This window comes from Arvicanthis niloticus, chromosome 11 (assembly GCF_011762505.2).
Source record: "Arvicanthis niloticus isolate mArvNil1 chromosome 11, mArvNil1.pat.X, whole genome shotgun sequence".
Classification (NCBI taxonomy): Eukaryota; Metazoa; Chordata; class Mammalia; order Rodentia; family Muridae; genus Arvicanthis; species Arvicanthis niloticus.
The window spans coordinates 35,097,598-35,118,743 of NC_047668.1; the positions used below are offsets into that span (position 1 = coordinate 35,097,598).

The 21,146-nt window shown below is 42.6% G+C and overlaps 1 pseudogene; it reads right to left on the reverse strand.

Moving 5' to 3' along the window:
• Positions 1 to 18,718: 18,718 nt before the first annotated feature.
• LOC117716974 (large ribosomal subunit protein eL36 pseudogene) lies at positions 18,719 to 19,112 on the reverse strand (annotated as a pseudogene).
• Between the last annotated feature and the right edge of the window lie 2,034 nt (positions 19,113 to 21,146).

The window sequence follows — 21,146 nt, forward strand, 5'->3', positions numbered from 1 at the left end:
TGAACCATAAATCCAAACACCTTAACCTCTGTTGCTCACTGTTATGTCCCTGGCACTAGCACCGGAGCACAACAGACTGTAGCTGTGCAGGGAGGATCTGCTGACTCAGCAAGTATCGTATGGAGCCGGTTGGTCTGTGGGTTATATTTTAAGTGCCCTGGGAGCATCTTAGAATGGACAGTGCTGTACACAGGGCTGCCACCTGAGAGATGCTTACCAGGTATTTGTTGAGAGCATTTGGGATGAGGAAATAAGTGCCTGGGGCTACAACCGTTGAGCTTTTGGAGAAGTCCTTGACAGGTGAGTCTTTCACCAGAATACATCATGGTGATACACAGGAATGGTTTCTAATGCATAGAGCAGATTCACTGCATGAGATACTAATGTGTAAACTGTGAATTCAACATCAATTTGTTCAGTGACTACTCAGTACTGCAATGAAGGGGAACATAGTTTCCATGGATGCTACTAACATGTAATGACCTCCTGGTCATATCAGCTCAAGTTGTAGCAGATTAAGGGTAAGTCAGTGTGCCCAGGCACTAGCTGCTTTGTCTGTAATGAGGTCCATAAGAATAAACAGTTATCCACAAGACTAAATTATGCCTCCCAGGAAGACAATCTGAAATACATATTAGTTTAAAATGCTTTAGATCTGATTGGGAAAAATGCACCAGATTATGCCTACAATGTTGTTTTGGTATAGAAAAACTGGAAATAATACAAGCTGTCCATCATTAGTGGCTCATATCAAATAACTAAGAAATAGAGGATACTCAACAGTGGACTAGAAACATGAGACCTGTTGTCTTTAAGAAGAGAAATAGCTTTCAGTTGTGGAAAATCCTTAATTCATGGTGGATTAAAAATAACCATGAGTGGGGTTGGAGAAATGTCTCAACAGTTAAGTAAAGTACTCTTCCAAAAGACCCAAGTTCTGTTCCCAGCATTAGATGTAACTCGGGGTGGGGTGGGGGTGGGGGATGAGGGGGGTGAGGCCCTCTTCTTGTCACCACAGATACTCACAGGTGGCACATACAGATATAAACTCATTAAAAACATTCCGGATAAGCAAAAAACTTTAAAAAAGAATCACCCCCAAATTTTTCATATAGCCCCAAAATGTTAAGTGATACTCGCTTACTTTTCCTGACTTCATAATTTTTTTTCTGCAGTAAAATGTTCTAATAATGTATTATTTCAAAAGTATAGTGTTGTCTTAGAAATGGTTATTTATATTTAGAAGTGAGGTTGACTTTGGAGATATTGAGAGAGCTCACATCTGAGAGAGGAGTCTGTCTTCTGGCCAGATAAAGGTAAAAGAAGAAATCAAGATTGCTGATATACCTTTAAAAATGCCAATACTTTGCTTTTCTTTTAATAAAAATTTGAGTTTGAGTATGGAGTGTTATGGTCTACTTTGGTTTGAGTGCAATATAAATGTAGCTAGGGTTGATTTTTGATGACTAAATGTTTCACCTTATATTCCAATCAAAATAAAGAAAGTTGTGGTTAGAGCAGAGACAGATTTTTCTCCTGCTCTAGGAAATATGTTAGTGTAAATATTCAAATCTTTCAATCTTTCATGCTGTTTGTATACTAGTATTGCTCCCCAAGGTAGATTAATAGGTTTTCTATTTTGTTAAGGAAATAAAGTGTAGAAACATTGTACTGGCTGGTTTTGTGTCAACTTCACACAAGCTGGAGGTATCAGAGAGAAAGGAGCTTCAGTTGAGAAAATGCCTCCATGAGATCCAGCTGTAAGGCATTTTCTCAATTGGTGATCAAGGAGAGGGGCAGCCCATTGTGGGTGGTGCCATCCCTGGGCTGGTAGCCCTGGGTTCTATAAGAAAGCAAACTGAGCAAGGCAGGGGAAGCAAGCCAGTAAGTAACACCCCTCCATGGCCTCTGTATCAGCTCCTGCTTGATTCCTGACCTGCTTGAGTTCCAGTCCTGACTTCCTTTGGTGATGAACAACAATGTGGAAGTGAACAAACCCTTTCCTCCCCAACTTGCTTCTTGGTCATGATGTTTGTGCAGAAATAGAAACTCTGACTAAGACAAACATCCATACATTTCTGTATATCTGCTCTATAGCCTGTACTATAGCCATCGGGACAGTAGACAAATGCAACCAAGGAAACATGATTATTCTATCAAGCCTGGAGCTGGGGGGGGTGGTGGTGGTGGTGGTGGTAACTCAGTGGTGGAGAACTTATTTGGCAATGCTTGAAGCCTTGGGTTTAATCTTCAGCATGACAAAATAAATATACACATAAAATCCCCTAGCCCAGGTGTTCAAGTTTGGTCTCTTGCTTTGTATTGTAATGCTAAATTCTGTATCCCAAGGTCTAGTTGCCTCAAGATGAATGAATTCTCACATATGCCAGTTTTTGTTGTGAAAATCTTGCTCCTTAATTTAAACCTTTGGTTAAATAAAGATTCCTGTAGCTAGGCAGAAGAGAGGTAGGCTTTGGTTCCTGGGCAGAGGCAGAGGCAGAGACCATAAGAGAGCTGAGGGAGGAAGGAAGAAGCTGCCTTTGGTTAGGTGGATGGTGAGCACATGGCCATGAGGGCCAGCCTGTTGGAGTAGGAGGGGCCCAGGTGGAACAGGGCAAGCGATATCTTGGGGTTATTAACAGGGAAGTAGACAAAATAGCACAGAAGGTTGGTACCTGGCCAGCTCTAGTGATTTAAGGCTTTTAATAAATATAAAGGTTTTGTGTCTTTTATTTGGGAACTGAATGATCTAAGGAGGGGTAGAAACCCTTAAATATTATTTACCACAATACCTAGGTCAACCATGTGTAAAGAGATTGAGTTGAATACTGACTTATCAGAAATGTTAACTTCCTGTTTCCAGTGAAAGCAACTGCACCCTTACTCCTGACTCCTCTGTCTTTCCCATTCACAATTTGCCTCCCTTAAATGAGTCATACTGCAGCAAGACCAGCACAAAGCTGAACCTGGGTGTCATAAAGCTCCCCAGCTGTTTACCTCTGGATACAGAATGTTTATGCAGCTTCCCCAAGCTCTGAGTTTCTTCCCGTGGCACAAATCTCTGGAATTCCCAAACACTGGCCTGGTTGTCAGATTTACAGGCGCCCGTCAATGTCTATTTCTAGTTCTTTCCAGGGGTTCAAAGGAAAGGGATACCTTAAATTGGCTCAATAAACTGAGACTCAGGAGTTCAATTCTTTCACAGAGTCATAATCTGGATTCCTGTTTGGGTTTTAGAAAGTCCTAGAGATTTGTGAACACAATACAGAGCTGCTGGTCTTTCTCATCTGCGTGTTTGGTTTTGGAGACAGGGTTTCTCTGTGTAGCTCTGGCTTTCCTGGAACCCACTCTGTAGATGAGGCTGGCTTCAAACTCACAGATATCCACCTGCCTCTGCCTCCTCCGTCCTGCAATTTAAGATGTGTGCCACCATGCCCAACCAGAGCTGCTGTTATTAACGAAGTACTTTTCTTAGTAATTGTGTGTGTGTGTGTGTGTGTGGTTTTCCTCCATAATCAAATAGATTTTCTTGAATAAATACAAGTAACATAAAACTTGATGCTTACAATTTTGCCCTCTTTGTTAGTTGTAAATGGAAACTTGTTTTGAACAGCAACATGGAATGTTGCTTTTAAATTTTAAATATCTTTAAATTTTAAAATAATTCTGTCACATGTGTTTAATAACTAAAACTGTATGTATGTTTGCTCAGTTGCCTGTTCTCAAAAGACATACTGATCTCTGAGTATAAAGACTATACAACTTGATTCAATTACACAGGTGTTCCCTGACAGGTGCATGCGTGCACACACATACACCCTGCAAGGACATACATGAAGTAGTAATAATAATAAAAGAGAGAGGAAAGAAGGCAAGCAAAGCAGTGCAGTAGTGGTAGTGGTAGAAGCAGGGACACAAAGTAACATTAAACAAAGTAGCATTCTATCTCGCTACATCTTCCTTATTACCACTGCCCAGCTGCGTGTGTGAATAGGAAATGTCTCTAATCATTTGCTCCCTTTGTGAAGGAAAGGTAGCTTTAGATGGCAGACTAGATAATGGAAAGGGGGAGCCCCCCTTCCTTGGCTCCTTTAAGTCTGCCCAGCCTAACATGTAGGACTAACATGTAGGACTGTTAGTCATTGTACATTTCCCCCCATCAAAAGTCCTCCATAAAGCATGATGACTCTTATAAAGGAAAGCATGAATTGGAGCTGGCTTACAGTTCAGAGGTTCATGGTGTCGTGCAGGGAAGCATGGCAGCATGCAGGCAGACATGGTGCCAGAGGAGGACCTTGAGAGACAGCAAAAGAGAGAGAGGCGGAGGAGGGGGAAGAGGGGGAGGGAGAGAGCCACTGGATCTGGCTTGAACATTTGAAACCCAAAGTCACCAGCAGTGACACACTCTCTCCAACAAGACCACACCTACTTTAACCAAGCCATGAGTTCTAAACTTTTTAAATAAATAATGCCACTCCCTTTGAGCCTGTGGGGGACATTTTCATCCAAACCACCACAGTGTGTGTGTGCACTACACACACACCAAATGACTGAGGAGGCCAGAAGAGAGCACCTGTGTCTCCTTGAAACAGTTTCAAGCCACAAACAGTTGTGCGTGGCCTTATGGATGCTGGGAACCAAACCTGGGTCCTTTGCAAGAGCAGCCAATTCTTTCACACACTGAGGCACCTCTCCAGCCCCCTGCTGCTAGATTTCTAAAGGGTTATTTCCCCCACACTGTGAATGTTTTGTGAGCTAAAAATCCTAGTGTTCATTGTAGGAATCATAGTCTGCATGAAAATGGTTTTATTCCCAGCACCACAAAGGGGGTAACTGTACTAAAGCTTAGGTTTTTTTTTGTTTTGTTTTTTTAAACGGTTGGTGCCATGGGCTGGAGGTTTGGAGAGAGCTTTGGAATGCATTGTGTATACCATGCTTCCTCAATCAGTGGTCACCTGTTGAGGGAGGACAAAGTGCAGCCCTTCCACCCACTAGCCTTTTGCATTTGTGAGGTGGAACCTTAAGACTTGACTGTTAGCCGGGTGGTGGTGGCGCACGCCTTTAATCCCAGCACTTGGGAGGCAGAGGCAGGTGGATTTCTGAGTTTGAGGCCAGCCTGGTCTACAGAGTGAGTTCCAGGACAGCCAGGGCTACACAGAGAAACCTTATCTCGAAAAACCAAAAAAACAAAACAAAAAAAAAAAAGACTTGACTGTTACAGTAATTCCAGAATGTTCACAATCACAAGATAAACGGTTGGCATCTCTGGTCAGAAGCTCCGCATTCCAATTAAGTATGTTTTGGTAGCGTCAACTGTGCCGCTGAGGGTGGCAGGGTAAGCCGAGACAGGTTCTCAGAGAAGCAGAGCCTCGAGCGGTGGTCCACTTACCACTTAGTGAGTAAAGCAAGAGATGACATGTAGGTTCAGGTTTTCTTTAGAAGAGAGATGCTCAGTGCTGATGAACAAGCGGGTGCTGCTCTCTGTTGCAGAAGTTTTGGGTTAGGATCCATTTCTTCAGCCAAGGCCTCCTGGGAGTGTGAACCTGCAGTTCAAAGCCCTGTCAGGTGACTCCTGTGAGGCCTTTGGTTGCCAAGGTTCTCAAGTTCTTTACTCCCACAAAGTGACAGAATTATGCCAAAGAAGTCTGATTAGCTGTCCAGTGAGTAGGAACGAGAAAACGTCTTATTGGTTTTGGTGGAGAGTCTGAAAAGTGAAAAGGAGTGTGTACCCATGTCAGGATGCACACAGAGCGGCTTGACCAAACTCATGCATTTGCTGGCTAAAGTCTTCTGAGAGACCTGCATCTTATATTTATGTATATGTAAATTTTACATTTATATATGTAAATATATGTAAATATAAGCCCTTATATCTATAAATGTCTTTAGATGTTTCCTTTAATTTTCTTGTTCTTTGCTGTGTAGGGCAATCTGTTTCCAGGATGGAGGCTGCTGGAATGGAAAGGAAAAACTACCCATCCTTTTGGCTCAATAAAATCAGCCCAGGAAGTACAGCTGGAGCCTGCCTGAGGCCATGACCTTCCCCAGGGAACAGCTCTCCCTAGTTTACAGTCAAGCGGACTGGAAAACAGCAACGGCGTGTTTAACTTAACATACAGAGCAGTGGAGGAAGACCCCGGTGCTATGGGAAGAGGCTAGATCTGGGAAGCAAAAAGAAAAGGAGCAAGACAGGAGTTGTGTGGGCTTGGTTGGGAACTAGAAGAAGGAGTTTCAAGAAAAACAGTAAAACAGTATTGTTGTTATAGCATTGTCATCATCATTAATTTGCAGGTGCATAGTACTTGAAATTGAGCCCAGGACCTGCACATTCTAGGCAAGTACACTGACTCATATCCCCAGCCCCAAGATAAAGGACATTTTCAAATTTCATCTATCTATCTATCTATCTATCTATCTATCTATCCATCCATCTATCATCTATCTATCTATTCATCAATCTATCTACCTACCTACTTATTTACCTATCTTCTAATCTATCTATCTATCCATCCATCATCTATCTATTCATCAATCTATCTACCTACCTACTTATTTACCTATCTTCTAATCTATCTATCTATCTATCCATCCATCATCTATCTATCTATTCATCAATCTATCTACCTATCTAATTATTTACCTATCTTCTAATCTATCTATCTATCTATCCATTGTTTATCTATCTATTCATCAATCTATCTACCTACCTACTTATTTATCTATCTTCTTATCTATCTATCTATCTATCTATCTATGTATCTATGTATCTATCTATCTATCCATCCATCTATCATCTATCCATCTATTCATCAATCTATCTACCTACCTTCTATTTACCTATCTTCTAATCTATCTATCTATCTATCTAGTTAGCTAGCTAGCTATCTCTACCTACCTACGGACCTACCTATCTATCTAGGTTTTCGGTGTTGGAAGCTAAACCTAAGACTAGAGCCAGAGAACTGTCCTAACAATGAGATATATTCTTGACCCTAGAAGAGAAGATTTTTAAATGGCTCCTGCGAGGCATAGCGTCTTAAATTCTGGATTCCAACCCCATATAGGATCATGGAATTGAATGTCACTATCACCAAAAAATATAAAAAATAAAAAATAAATGGCAACTGTAAAGGGTTTCTGAATGCTCAGTGATAGAAACTCAGCTCACGAGGGAACACATAGTACATCGAGGTGTTTCTGCAATGCTTGTCCATGCTCCAGCATGCAGCTTCACTGCAGGCTTGCTTCCGAATATGCACCATGTGCAGTTTACACTGTACTTGGCTGCACTCTGCAAGATCCAGGGATGCTCCCTGGAACACCAGGCCCAGATGTGAGACTGATGTGCATCTCAAATTGTTTGTTTGCTTTTGCTATACATACAGGTTTTCTTTAAAAATTTTCATGTGTGTACATGTTTACATACAGGCCACAGAGCATTTAGTTCTCTTTTGCTACCATGTGGGACCCAGGGATCCACCCCAGGTAGTCAGGCTTGACAGAGTCATAGGCTGAGCCACCTCCTTAGCTCCATACTAGGTCTCTGTCCTTAAAGAAACAATTGTTTAGTTATAAAAATAAAGACCTTTGTTATTTTCCTTCCTCAGTCCTCAGCATGTGAGTATTGATTTGTACAAACTTGGATTGTATTTGCCTGAATGTTTGGTTTTAACAATTGTTGTTTGATTTGCACCCTTGAATGTCACAGAATATCTTCAAATGGAGTTTTGACTTGAGAGTTGGAACAGGATCTGCAAAACATTTTGAAAGTTTGAGAAAGACGTGAGATAAGTTTCTAACGACGCACTTGCCATTTCATACTATGAATTTGTGAAGAATGACATTCTCTGCGTTGATGATTAAAAATAAAAATATTGATCAGCTCTGAAAAATGTTGATGATGCCCTCTGCCCTGCAGTAGCAAATGCTCAGCTGGCATTCAATGTTTTCCTTGTGAGTGCGTGTGACATGCGTGTGTTGGGTACATGTGAGTGTGTGTGGCATGTGTGTGTTGGTGTGCATTTGCCACAGTGCATGGGTAGGGAACAACTTCATCCTCCACCTTGTTTGATACAGGGTCTGTCTTGCTCACTGGTGTGTACACCAGGCTACTGAACTTACTGCCTCTCTGCCCTCGCTGCTGCTCATCTGCTGGGACTGCAGATGCCTGCATGACTGTGGTTAGATTTCTCTGTGGGTTCTGCAGACCCAAACTCAGTCTGTCATGCTCGAGTGGCAAGTGCTTTAACCACTGAGCCATCCTCCCTGGAGCACCCATTTAGTTCTTTATGCAATAGGTAATATTGTCTTATATAAAAGTTTGCTTTTATTTCTAATTATAGGTAAAATTATACCTACATGAAAGAAATATTTTAATATTTAATTTCTTTAAGATTTATCATCAGTAAGTGGTTAATTTTTTGTAACTTTTATAGACCTATATTCCTAGGGTTGTGTAAAAATTTCTCTGACACAAAGGGAATGCAAAAAGTTTTAAAATATTTTTATAAGAAATTTTAGTTATTGAGATAGGAAAAAAATTTGTCACACTGTCTCTAAATGCTGAGAGAAAGGTCTTAATAGTTCTCAGTATACACTTTTAGAGGGACGGAAACATGTGATGACCTGTTTCCTGTGACAATCAAACATGCTTTTGTTCATTGACAGTCTGAGGCCAGCCTGGCTTGCATCAATTCGTGGTCAATTTCTCTAAGCGATTACTATTGCTTTAGAGTGCTCTGTGCTGACCTAACTTCTCCGAGGGACCAAAAAAACGTGACTGAGCACATCCCCTGGGTTATCCTGGAGCTTATTATCTGCTTAGACACATCAGCCAGGACAATGGAGCGGGTTAGAGGCTTTAGTTAGTTACACTAGTTGAATGCAGTAGCTGGGGTTTTCCAGGGCTTTTTCTGTGGGAGCAGGTTTGTTAGACTGGAGAGATAGAGTCAGGGACTTACCAGAACAATAGCATCAGGCAGACTCCTATCCTGGGTATGAGTTACACAATGTAACAATCATGATGACGTCAGACGTCCTCATTTTCCCCAAAGCCTATCACATGAATTGAATGAGCTCAGTCACCCTGGGAAGGGGACTAGATAGCTGAAGGAAATGCAGATACACAGGGTCTCTGTCTCACCTAAGGTCAGGAGCGGGATTTGTATAGATATACCTGGCCCTAGATCCACCATCCCTTCCCCTGAAGCAGGGAAGAGAGGACTGTTGTAGTGGGCTGAAACAGATCTGAGACCCCTAACATCCCAAAGATACTCATGAAGATGCCGCTCTGGCTTTTAAAGAGAACAAATCACTGCAACTTGAGTGGGAAGCATGTTTTCCTCTCACATACAAGCCTGCAGTGTCCAAGGGAGATTTAGCCCACGTGTCACCGAGTCTCTCTTCTCTGCAGTCTGGCTTTCTGCCTAGGAAGGCTGATCTGCATGGAAGGATCAGTCTGCAAGAGACTCAGCAAAAGACTGCATCCCCACCCCTGTGTGTGTATGTACCGAGAACTCCTGCTAAATTGTCACAGCTGGGTGCATCCACTGACCAAAGACCCCACTTCCTGACAGTAGCTTTCCTCTAGAGTCAGTTTAAAAGTTTTGAGTCAAAACCTTTCTCTCAGATGCTCCCTGCCTGGTACTGGCTCCAGGATGCGACAGGAGAAGCCTAACTGCTTCCCACCAGTCTGCTCACACCTTTGTAACTTTGTAACTTGCCATATATGCAAATATCCCAGCTATGTCCTTTCCTTCCTGCTGGGAGGCAGGGCAGAATGGATACTAGGTTCCATGCCACCACCCCTGCCCACCCCCTCATGTGTCCTGGTCTCCCTCTATGTCATTGTGTTGCCTTAGTAATTTTGCCTGGCTGTTCTTACCACCTGGCTCTTTGCAACTCTTTGCCTGGGTGGATTTCTAACCTATAATAATCAGAATTATCCTGAGGGGATTGGCTGTCTTTTGGGGAACAAAATCGGTTCCTGATCTTCATGTGGAATTTCTGATGTAACTAGCTGGGTTGCACACTTTTACCTGGCCTCTGTAACAGGGTTCCTGAACACTTACCAGTCCACCCGTGGCCCGTGAGTTCCCAAGTTCACAGAGCATCCTCCTATACCTTCCGTGTCCAACACCATGACCCCACTGCCTGTCCCTGCTACTGTCCCTGTCAGTCTCAGTGACCTTGGGTCTGGCTACTACTTGGCTATCCTGTTCCTGCATCTCATTCATTCCTGGCATGACAAGCTCAGAATCTGTCTAGACGTCTCTGTGTTAGTCCCATCAGACCTCCAGTGTAGGAAAAATGGTTGTTTTTATTAGTAGACTATTAGAATATTCACAGTAGAGACAAAGGCAATGTATGCATATTAATGAAAGTAACTTATTTTGTAGAAGGATTAAAATATAGGTATATGTTAGTCAATTTTCTGCTACCGTGATGCAATGCCAGAGACAGTAAACTTAAAAGAAGAAAAGTCCTTTTGCTCACATGGTTGCTTTGCCCTATTGCTTTTGGAATGTGGAGGCTTGGTGCATCATGCCAGAATGCATGGCTCAGGTCTGTTGACCTCAGGGAAGCCAGAAGCAAAGAGAGGGACACGTAAGGTCTGGCTTTGAGTATGTCCTCCAAGGGCTTGTCCCATTTCCACTCCCAGATTTTACTTTTTCCAACTGTAACCCACCTCATAAAGGTTTCACCAATTCCTAACATTGCCGTAGCTGGGGACCAAGATTTGACCCATGTGCCCTTGGAGGATGTATTGGTTAATCATTACTGTCAACTGGACACAAAGTAGACTTCCCTGGGGAGAAGGAACCTCAACTGGAGAATTGCCTCCATCATATTGGCCTGTGGGGAACTATCATGATTGATGTAGGAGGGTCTGGGGTTTAAGAAAGATAGTGAGCAAGCCACTAAGCAGCATTCCACTATTTCTGCCTCTGCTCCTGCTGGAGTTCCTGCCACGGCTTCCCCCAGTGACAGGTTGTCACCTGGAAGTGTAAGCCAAACAGTCTCCTTCCTCCCCAAGTTGTGTTTGGTCATGATATTTATTACAGCAACAAAGAAGCAAGCTAGAACACAGGAGCTCCCATATCTGTACAGTACTGATGCCCTTCGCATATTTACCCAGCTGAAGGTTTGTTGGGTTGGCTACTTACATCAAATTCTCTTTCCTGGATGAGGGATGAGGGGGAGATTCAGGCCCTGTGCAGTGAAGCATGCTGTAGGCAAAAATACATGTATCAGCTTCTGCCTCCAGGTTCCTGCCTCCAGGTTCCTGCCAGGTTTGAGTTCCTGTCCTGATTTCTTTTGACGATGGATCATAGTGTTTCATCACAGCAATAGAAATACAGAAAAAAGAGGGTGTGTGTGTGTGTGTGTGTGGAGAGAGAGAGAGAGAGAGAGAGAGAGAGAGAGAGAGAGAGAGAGAGAAAGTTGGGTGGAGGAGGGAGAAGATAAAATCAGACTTCATGACAGTTATACGTTTTGACTCTCTGGGACAGATTTGCTCTTTCTTTCTTTCTTTCTTTCTTTTTTTTTTTTTTTTCAAGACAGGGTTTCTCTGTGTAGCCCTGTCTGTCCTAGAACTCACTCTGTAGACCAGGCTGGCCTTGAACTCAGAAATCCGACTGCCTCTACCTCCCAAGTGCTGGGTTTAAAGGCGAGCGCCACCACTGCCGGGCTTGCACTATCTTTCAGTGGAGGTTTATAGGCCCCATTGTTGGATAGGGAAGCTCTGCAACTGTAAACTTGAAGAGAGATTTCTGGGTCATCCTTTCTGTAGAGAAGGTTCCATCTGTTCTTTAGCATCCGCAGTAAGCCAGAGAATGCAGTTTTCCTTAATCGCCTACATTCTAACAATTTCCACAGCTATTACAATCCTCAGAGCCCTTTGTTAAGTTCTTTAGTCCCATTTTTATAAATCAGTCCTTAGTAGAAACGGCTCCAGCTGTCTTCTTTATATGTCAATGTTGGCATATATTAATGGGAGAGCAAACTGCCTTTGATAATCCCACTGAAGGGCTGTATTTCCAAGCAGAACTGCTGTGCTTTGTTACAGATCCAACATGCAAAAAAACCCATGAAGAATGTGAAACCATAGACACACTGCGACGTGAGACAGTCCAATCTTTTTTTTTTTTTTTACATTTTTCTTTGAATTTAATGAATTTACATTAAAAAAATTTAAGTAGTCATTTTACATCTAAGGAATAAAAACCTTTAAAAAATACAAAGAGTGAAAGGATTTTAAAGCAAGTTTACATTTATTTCTTTTGGGTATGACTCTGAACAATTCATCTCATTGTGTCTTATTACAATGTGCAGTTGGATTTCACAGCACCTGTTACAATCATCAAATTAACTCTTATGCATATCCACTGTCAGTATTGCCTCAGAGGAAAGTGATATGCCTTCTATGAAAAGCTCCACAGGATACCTCAGCATCACATCGAAACCAGCCACCCATCCTCACAGGAATCATTTAAGTTGGCTGGAAATAAGTCAACATAAGAATTTAATCTAGAAGGTGAAATGTTCCTTGTATTAATGTTAGCAAGATCTTTACTTCTTCATTACTAAGAAACATTTTAATAGTTTTAGAACGAAAGCTGTGTAGGGAGCTAAAACTGTACTCCTGAGTTCAAGTTTGCCGATAAATCTTTTGTAAGTAGTTCTCAAAATATCTTCCCTCCCACCCCCAAATTCTGCATTGTTTCTTACAAAACTTGTCAAGAGTAGAAATATATCCAGGCAGATGTCTATGCCATACGATAGCAAGAACAGTGAAACCCAACTATTGACCTCAGGTTTTAAAAATAGAAGGCAATTAAGATGTACTCAAAGTTACATTAAGAAAAGCTTTCACTGGATAATATTGAAACAGTCACAAAGGTTAAGAAAATACCGGTATCAAAGTACAAATGACTACCATGTTAAAATAGAGAAAAGCTATCATATAAGAGCCTCTTTTAAAATCAAAAAGAGAGAACGTAACACATGAATCAGGATGATTTTTTTTTTCCTGTTCCACTCATGGAGTTTAATCTTTGTATTTATAAGGTTGGTTATGTTGACATCCGTAGGGCAGCTTACATCTGAGGAGGTCTCATTCCAACTTCACAAGGTGGATCTTCCACAGGAACCTCTGGATCCTGGCCACATCTTCGTCACTGTACAATTCCAAAGTAATATTGCCATGATGTGCTGGGACATGAAGATGTAGCCGGTGTACAGTGCCATCCCCACAACAGAAACCAGCATCAAATTGAACATGGTTTGCACTCAGGGGTCCAGCATGTAGATTGCAGTGACCAGCAGCTACTGGTAGTAGAACCAGGACATCTGCTTCCATGCTTGCGACAGCGCCATGCCTGCCATGTGCCACCCAGGATGCAGCAGCATCAGGCTGGCCTGCCACCCGCTCACCTCCTCCAGTCCAATCTTTTATACTAAACAATAAGAACATGATGGTTACTCTTCATTTTAAAGCAGCAGTTTTTTATAGACAGCTACAGAAAATTATGAAAAGTAGTTCAGTATTTATGTTCTTAAAATATAGCTCCAGCACCCTTTTTGGAGAAAATGGAATCCTCTCATTGAGAGGATTGGTGGAGAGGGAAGTGTGATCCGAGGTACATTTTGAATTTCATGCATTTTATTTAGATTAAAGTTTTAACAGTGACAAGCAAATCCAAGTAAACAGAAAACTAGACAAGCCGGTGCATGCCATTCATGTGTTTTTTTTCCTAGCATTAGGTGTCTTTACTTAATGTCATATTCACTTAATGGCAATGATGACTGTTGAGTAGAGAATTTATTTAGATTTTTACTTGGCAGATGAGCCAATTGTTCTACGTTATGGAAAAGAAGAGAAGGCAGAGAGGGAAGGCTTTGGAAGCCAGAGCCAGCCTCCCTCTGTCTCCCTCTGTCATGACATTGATATGGCTTTGCTCTGACAGGCTTTTCCTCCAGCCACACTGAGCGGTCCCAGTGGGGACAGTGAGGAGGTTGACCTCAGTGCTCCACAGTTCACCACAGCTCTCAGGTTTGCCCTTACGACACCAGAAGCACAGTCACAAGCTCTTGCACCTGGACTTTGCCTAATTATAGCAGGTGGCATGTTTCCTTTCTCAACAGTGTCTTTTTTTTTTTTTTTTTTTTTTTTTTTTGGTTTTTCGAGACAGGGTTTCTCTGTGTCCTGGCTGTCCTGGAACTCACTCTGTAGACCAGGCTGGCCTCGAACTCAGAAATCCACCTGCCTCTGCCTCCCAAGTGCTGGGATTAAAGGCGTGCGCCGCCACCACCGCCCGGCAACAGTGTCATTTCTGATGGTGACAGTGATATCTTCCAGTTGTCTCAGTAGGCCAGCCTTTTGTCTGCTCAGACCTCATATTTCTATCTTCTTTTCTAACTCTGAAAGAAGATGAAAGGAATGATATATGTCTGCTTCATAGCTCCTTCCTGGCTTTTTATCATTATAAAGACAGATTTGTATGTCTCTCTGTGATGTGCTTTGATTCAGTGGGTATAATAAAATATTTTTTCAGCAGACTTCTCAAAATTTTCATACCATAAATCAAAGAAAACTGATACTTTAGTCCAAAATTTTTGTGTCAAAAGGCATTTAAAGATGCCATTTATAATTAGCTAGAGTTGATTAGTGTGCTACCTCAATACTTAAGGTCTCAGTGTACCATGTCCATCCATCTCAGAGGAGCTTGGCACAAAATGGAGGACTCCCTTTTCTTAGAGGGGCTTCCTCTTCTGCTGATCTGGGAGCCTGATACCCCATCTTCTACCTGAGGAATGTCTCATAGTCCTTGGCCAACCTGCAGGTTCAACTCCCCCTGCACTCCCCAAGAACTGGCCCAACAAGTATCCAGGATTGCTGAAATACCTCTCCATGCAAATGAGGCATTCACACTTTAAATTCTAGCCAAAGGTTTTACATTCACCCTGAAAACTGCTCCCCACCCTCCAAGGTTCATATACAGCCCTTGATCACCCCAAATGAAGTGTATGCGCATTAGCTGTTTCACTGAAGACTGTCCAAGAGAGCAGTTTCTCTGAGATTGTCTAAAAGAGCTAGAGCTGAATGCTAAATTCCTCAGAGAAGCCAGCTCCGCCCTCAGCCCCCCAGCCCCCACACTCCCTCCACCTCAACAGCACACACTCTCTCCCAGCTGGACCAGGATCCTGCAGACCCCACCCGTTCTGAACTCTACTTCATCCTTCCAGCCTGGTGTGCAGTGTCACCTGGACACCCTGAAGGAGGAAACGGACTACGTAGAACCACAGCTGGCTCCCAATACCTGTGCCACAGATTAGAAATGAAAGGCCCATGTAGCTTTGTGGGCACTTGTTGCTATTTTTCTAAATTAAAGCATTTTGTTTTTACTACTTTAACTTGATAGTAAACATGTGTTCTTTAGAAATTTTCAAATGTTCAGAAATGTCCTACTGATGTGAAGTCCTGGAAACCTGACTTTTTTTTTTGGCTGTAATCATACTCATTGATCAATTCATCATCAATTGATCCATCTATCTATTTATGAATTCACTTATTTTTTTTTACCCAACAATTATTTGGGAATTCTAATAAACCTTAATAAAGAACTTACAGAATACGGGATGCAGGAAGTATAGACAGGTATGGCTGGCAACCTTAGGTAGAAGTAGAGCTTCCAAAAGCAAGAAAGTAAATGTGCCTCACTCCATTTAGAGAAGACCTAAGACTAGCCTAGTTTGGAGTGATTGTCAGACTAGCATGTGGGACCGGCTACGGAAGCATTGGAAACTGTTCTCTGAACAAATGCTGTCTTGACGTTTCCTGCGGAGAGAAAAAGATCCCTAGCCCATGATGTAGTTCTTTTTAAGCACTTGAAAAGGCAGCTTAGAAACCAGAGTGAATATGATCTCTGCTATCCATGAGGAAATAAAAGAAAGAGCAGCAGGTGGATGTTTGCTGAAGGAAGATTTTGTCTGAGTATAAAAAGGCAGCCACTGCTACTCATGACCAGAGAGCTGGTGTGCAAGCAGTGAGTGCTGTCACTAGACTCTCCAGTGTAGGTCATTTGGAGATAAAAGGGGGACTTGACCCTTTCAAACTATGTTTGAAAAGACACCCCTGGGTTTCTACCGCATATATGGATATGATTGAGCAGACTACCTACCTTTTATTCCCAGGTGAGATCCAGTCTCCAGTGTTCAGTGTCCCACGAAAGCCAACCTCCATGGTGACACATCGGACTTCCTCTACCTCTGTTTACAAGCTCATCCAGCTGGAGGAATGTTCTGACTATGGGGTCATACTGAGACCAGCAAGCAGTCTCCATCCTTATTCAGCACCCAGTAGCTTGTTTCCCTCTCAGTTCTAGCTCTTCCTGAAATGCCAGGGTTCCTAGGGCTGGATCCATTATCCAGTTCTTTCATAACCTTCGTAGTTCCAACTCACAACCCCGCAAGGTGACTCAGCCCACAGGGGCACTTGCCAGCACACGGTAGGAGAGAACTCATTCACGAAACTTATTGTCCTCTGACCTCCACAGGCATCCCGTGGCATACATACTTCTCCTGCCTCCACACGCATGTGCAAATACACAAATACATGCAACAACAAAAAATGTAGAATTTTTGAAAAGACTTAGGATCTATTTTTCCTTCCCATTCCTCCACTCTTAAAACCTGGGTTGACTTTAGGAGTTGTCTTGTTCAGTGGAAGCTGGACAATGGGGTTGCTGGGCGTGGGGGGGGGGTGGGGGTGGGGGGGGAGGCTGCAGCTTTGCATCGTCTGTGCTCACCCTCAGGGGATCATGAGCCAGTGATGCTTGGATTTTAGGTCAGCCCCTGGTGTAACTGACTCTCTGATCTGTCTGCTGATCTATTCATGTATTCCAGATGGCTCATGCAGAACAACCCTGTCAACCTGGGGCTGTTGCTATGTAGTGAGTTGTTAACAGTGATGACTCAGTTTTAAATATCTCACCTAGGTTAATGGTGACCACGCCTGCCTTCTGATTCTTGCTGAGACACTGGCTGTAGTCCTGTAGGCATCTGCTTCTCATAGACTCACATGCTTCCCATGTTTTTGCCTCAGTAGTAAGGACTAAGGACTGAGGAAATCTGAATTGATTTTCATGGTATTGACTATACAATGTAAGGTAAAATGCTTCCTCCCTACCCCACTGCCTTCTTGAGCCTTTCCTACCGTTTGCTTTGAAAACATTTTAGGAAACTGCTGAAAATGGTTAAAAACAAACAAACAAACAAAAGAGACACTCTGCATTTCAGACAACTCTATAAATGTAAATCTCAGTTTCCACTTCACCGAAAATAATGGTGATAGCTTAGTATTTCTTAGTTTTCCCCTAATTCTGTCCCACACTTACATTGCATTTTAATTCTGTGTCATAGCAATGATATAAGTGGCTATAATCCTCATTCCATAATAAACATGCATTTATAATAAAGGAGTCTAATCTAATTTAATATTTTGAGAGTTGCTCATCCTGCAAAAGTATTGTTTGTTTTCAAGTTTGAGGATAAACATAAATATGACTATGAATACAAATAGTACACTGTACTCATTTGATTTTTTTTTTTTTAGTTCAAGTATTTTAGGACTACCTGGAAAAATCACAACTATCTCCTTCCTTTCATAGGTATCTGTGGTGTATGTGTGCATGCGTGTGCGTGTGTGTGTGTATGTTGGGGTACATATAAGTGTGAAGTATTGATGTTGGCATCAGGTCTCTTCTTTTGTTGTTTACCATATTGGTTTTTTTTTTTTTTTTCCAACAAGTTCACTTACTGAACCTGAAACTTGAGACTGTCTAGGCTGCCCCCCACCCCTGCCCCCCATAAGGGTTGCAGGCAGCTGTCTGTATCTGGCTTTTATGGGAGAGTTTGGGATCTGAACTCACATCCTCATGCTTAGGGAAGAGACACTTGCCTGAACCATCCTCACAGCCCAGCTCTCTTCTGATCATCCATGTATGCTTACTATCATGTAGATGATACATTAAGGTTTCCATTTTGATCAAAACCTTTTTTCCAGGAAAGTATAATTCCTTTTGGATATCTACCACAGTCCTATGTTAGGTGATTCATGCCTAAGAATCTAGATCACGTGAAAAGCAAAAGAGATCCCCCTTTTTTTTTCATAAGAAAGAAAATAATCTTAATAGGTGAGGAGACCATTGGGTGTCTCAGCCTCACCGATGCCGACACCGGACAGCGTCAAACATCACTGTTTGGAGGAGTTTCCTTGTGTTTGTTTGTTTGAATGCCAGTCCGGCCTCACTTTTGCCATGAAGTCAAGGATGACCTTGTACTTCTGATCCCCCAGCTTCTGCTCTACACGCTACAGCTGTTTTATGCAGTCTTGGACATTGGACCAGCGCTTCTCGGATGCTTAGCCAGCAATCTATCAGCCGAGCTGCATTTCCAGTCCTGCACTTTGTAACACGCTCAGCGATGTCTCTGACCTCACCAGCAAACAAATCTTGAGATATCTCGACTCTAGCTGGGAACACTAAGTTGAAGAAAGAGCATTTCAAGGAGACCCAAGTGAATTGCAGTTCTGACCAATCAGGGCAGTTTCTCACTTGAGCCTTCCTACATGAACCCATGCAAGAGGCTCATTACTTTACAGCCTTTCTTTTTTCTTTTTCTTTTTGTACGGAAGGATCATTTACTGGGGGAGGGTGCATCAATCCTTCCTGGCCATTGCCTTCCTCATGGCTGCCAGCACGTTGCTCAGCTCTTCCTGCTTTCTCTTGGTGCGGATGTGTGTGCCCACCCTCTTCTTGATGAACTTGAGCGTGCGCTTGGCCTTGGATACTTTGAGTAACGACATGGTTACAAATGTGTGAGGGCGCAAAGCCACACACTTCCCGAATCATGTCCCGCATGAACTTGGTGTGCTTGGTGAGGCACTTGTGGCGCTGGCTGTGTCTCAGCTTGCTGACGTTCTTTGTCACCTTGTGGCCCTTGTTGAGGCCCACGGCCATGGGGTAGCGCAGGACCATGACAGCTGCTCCCCATGGCAGCTGGGACAGGAAGACTTTAAAGCTTTTCAACCACACGATGAATGCACACTTTACTCCTCAGTGGACTTATTTGAGGCTAAGTCACGTTAATGATAAATTTAAATGAGTGTAAATTCTAGCAGAGAGATAGGGCATAATGACGTTACTTAGTGCCAGATTGGAGTGTGGGTAAAAGGCTAGGTACTTGTTATCTTCTTTATCTTGTCCCCTGTATCTCCAGCCATCTTCTCTGAAGCATCTTTAAGCTGTCTCATTCTTCATGAGGTTTCTTCTGTCAGCCTCACAGAGCTTGTCTTAACGTTGAAGAACATCCTGATTTTTCAGCTCAGCAAACTCCTGTAACATAGCCATACTTCATCATCAGAAAGTACTTATAAAACTTGCCCCGTGCACAAAGAGTCTCCTGTTACTTCTAGAAAGAATACAGAGAAAATAGTAGTCCAGAACACAGATGTTTTCTGGTCACTTGCATTTTCTAAAAGTGCTTTTATTTGCATGCTTTTAAAAAACAGTTTGGGGGAAAAAATTCCAGTTTTAATTAAAGTAAATGTTTTAGTTATAAAATATTAATTCTTATTTCATATTGAAGCGCCATCAAAGGGGCTCCAGTTGTTTGTGTCCTTCAGTATTTTATAGTGGGAGACACAGAACACAGAAAGACCTAATCTATGCTTGGCCAGTCTCTGGTTCAGTTCTGCAAACAGTTGCAAGTACAGGATGAAGGAAGGAACAATGAAGGTTTAGAAGCAGCAGGATACACTATTTGGTTGGCAAATGGTAAAAGGGAACTGTGGGAAGGTGGGAGACAGGCAGGAAAGCAGGGATCGGTCTGCATGAAGCTCTGCTGCAATTCAATTGAACATCTTTGATATAAAAGCCTGTATGGCTGATAACCCAGAGGCAGGAAGATGATCGAAGGCTGAGTCTGAGCGGAAAATGGAGCTGGGAAGCAAGTGAGCTGAAAGCCCCTTTCTGGATGTCTATTCTGTAACAATGTAGCAAATGTTCTCAGCTCCTCCGGCAATGGAAAATTATCCGATGTGTTAGGAATCCTAAGCAAGTGAACAGACGAGCTGTAAAACCCCCAACATTTTCCTTTTGTGTAGGCTACCAAAGATTTCCTACTAAGAAGGTGAGCTGATAGGTTCTTTCAGCAACCTAAATGAGTGGACACTTTCCACAGGCAGCTAATTAATTCACTCTGATGCTTGTAACTGGATCTACTCTTCGGTGGGTGACTTTCCTTTACTGTCTTATTATATGCTGTGGGATTGAGTCAAGGGGCAGATACACACACAACGTAGATTAATAACACAAAGTGCATTCAGGCAAACTTTGACAGATGGACTATGTGACTAGGGGACCATTAAGCATACTAGGACAGGTGGGTGGGAAGGAAACACCCCAACAGGCTTTGGTCAGAGGCTGTTGTCTTCCAGTGCACAAGCTCCTCCCTATACTTGGAGCCTATGAACACAGACCACTTAGTGTGAATCAGCAATAAAGGAAACCCGGGGGTAATGACCCTTGGATATGGAGTTAAGATGGCAAAGAGGCAGTGTGGGTCCTGGTGTCACTGGTAAGAAAATGAACTTTTTAGTGCAGCTGACAAGCAGCAGATTCAGCCTGAACCTTCACCTCGCTGGCTTGTTCCTGCTGGCTTGCTCCTGCTTCCTGTACCATGTGGTCCACAGCAGGGAGACTCCATTCTTCAGCTCTCTCTGCTTATTTTGTTGTTGTTGTTGTTGCTGGTGGTGGTGATGGTGGTTTGGTGGTGGTTGGTTTTGGGGCATTACTAAGTCCAGCTGAATCTTCCTTTTCATGCCTTGAGTTTTAACCTGTTGTTGGCTTAAAAACTAGAAAGAAAATGAAATCTCTTTATGAACCAAAAGCAACCAAACAAAGCCATTTTATACAAAAGCATTTAAAAAACAAAACAAAACAAACAAAAAACCCCAAACAAGCAAACAACAACAACAAAAAACAAAAACCAGGATGAATATTTGTCCCCACTAGCCAGCTTAGGAATATAGCTTTGACAGAGAGACAAACCCCTGGAAAGCTGCTCCTACTTTATCTTCCCCTTCC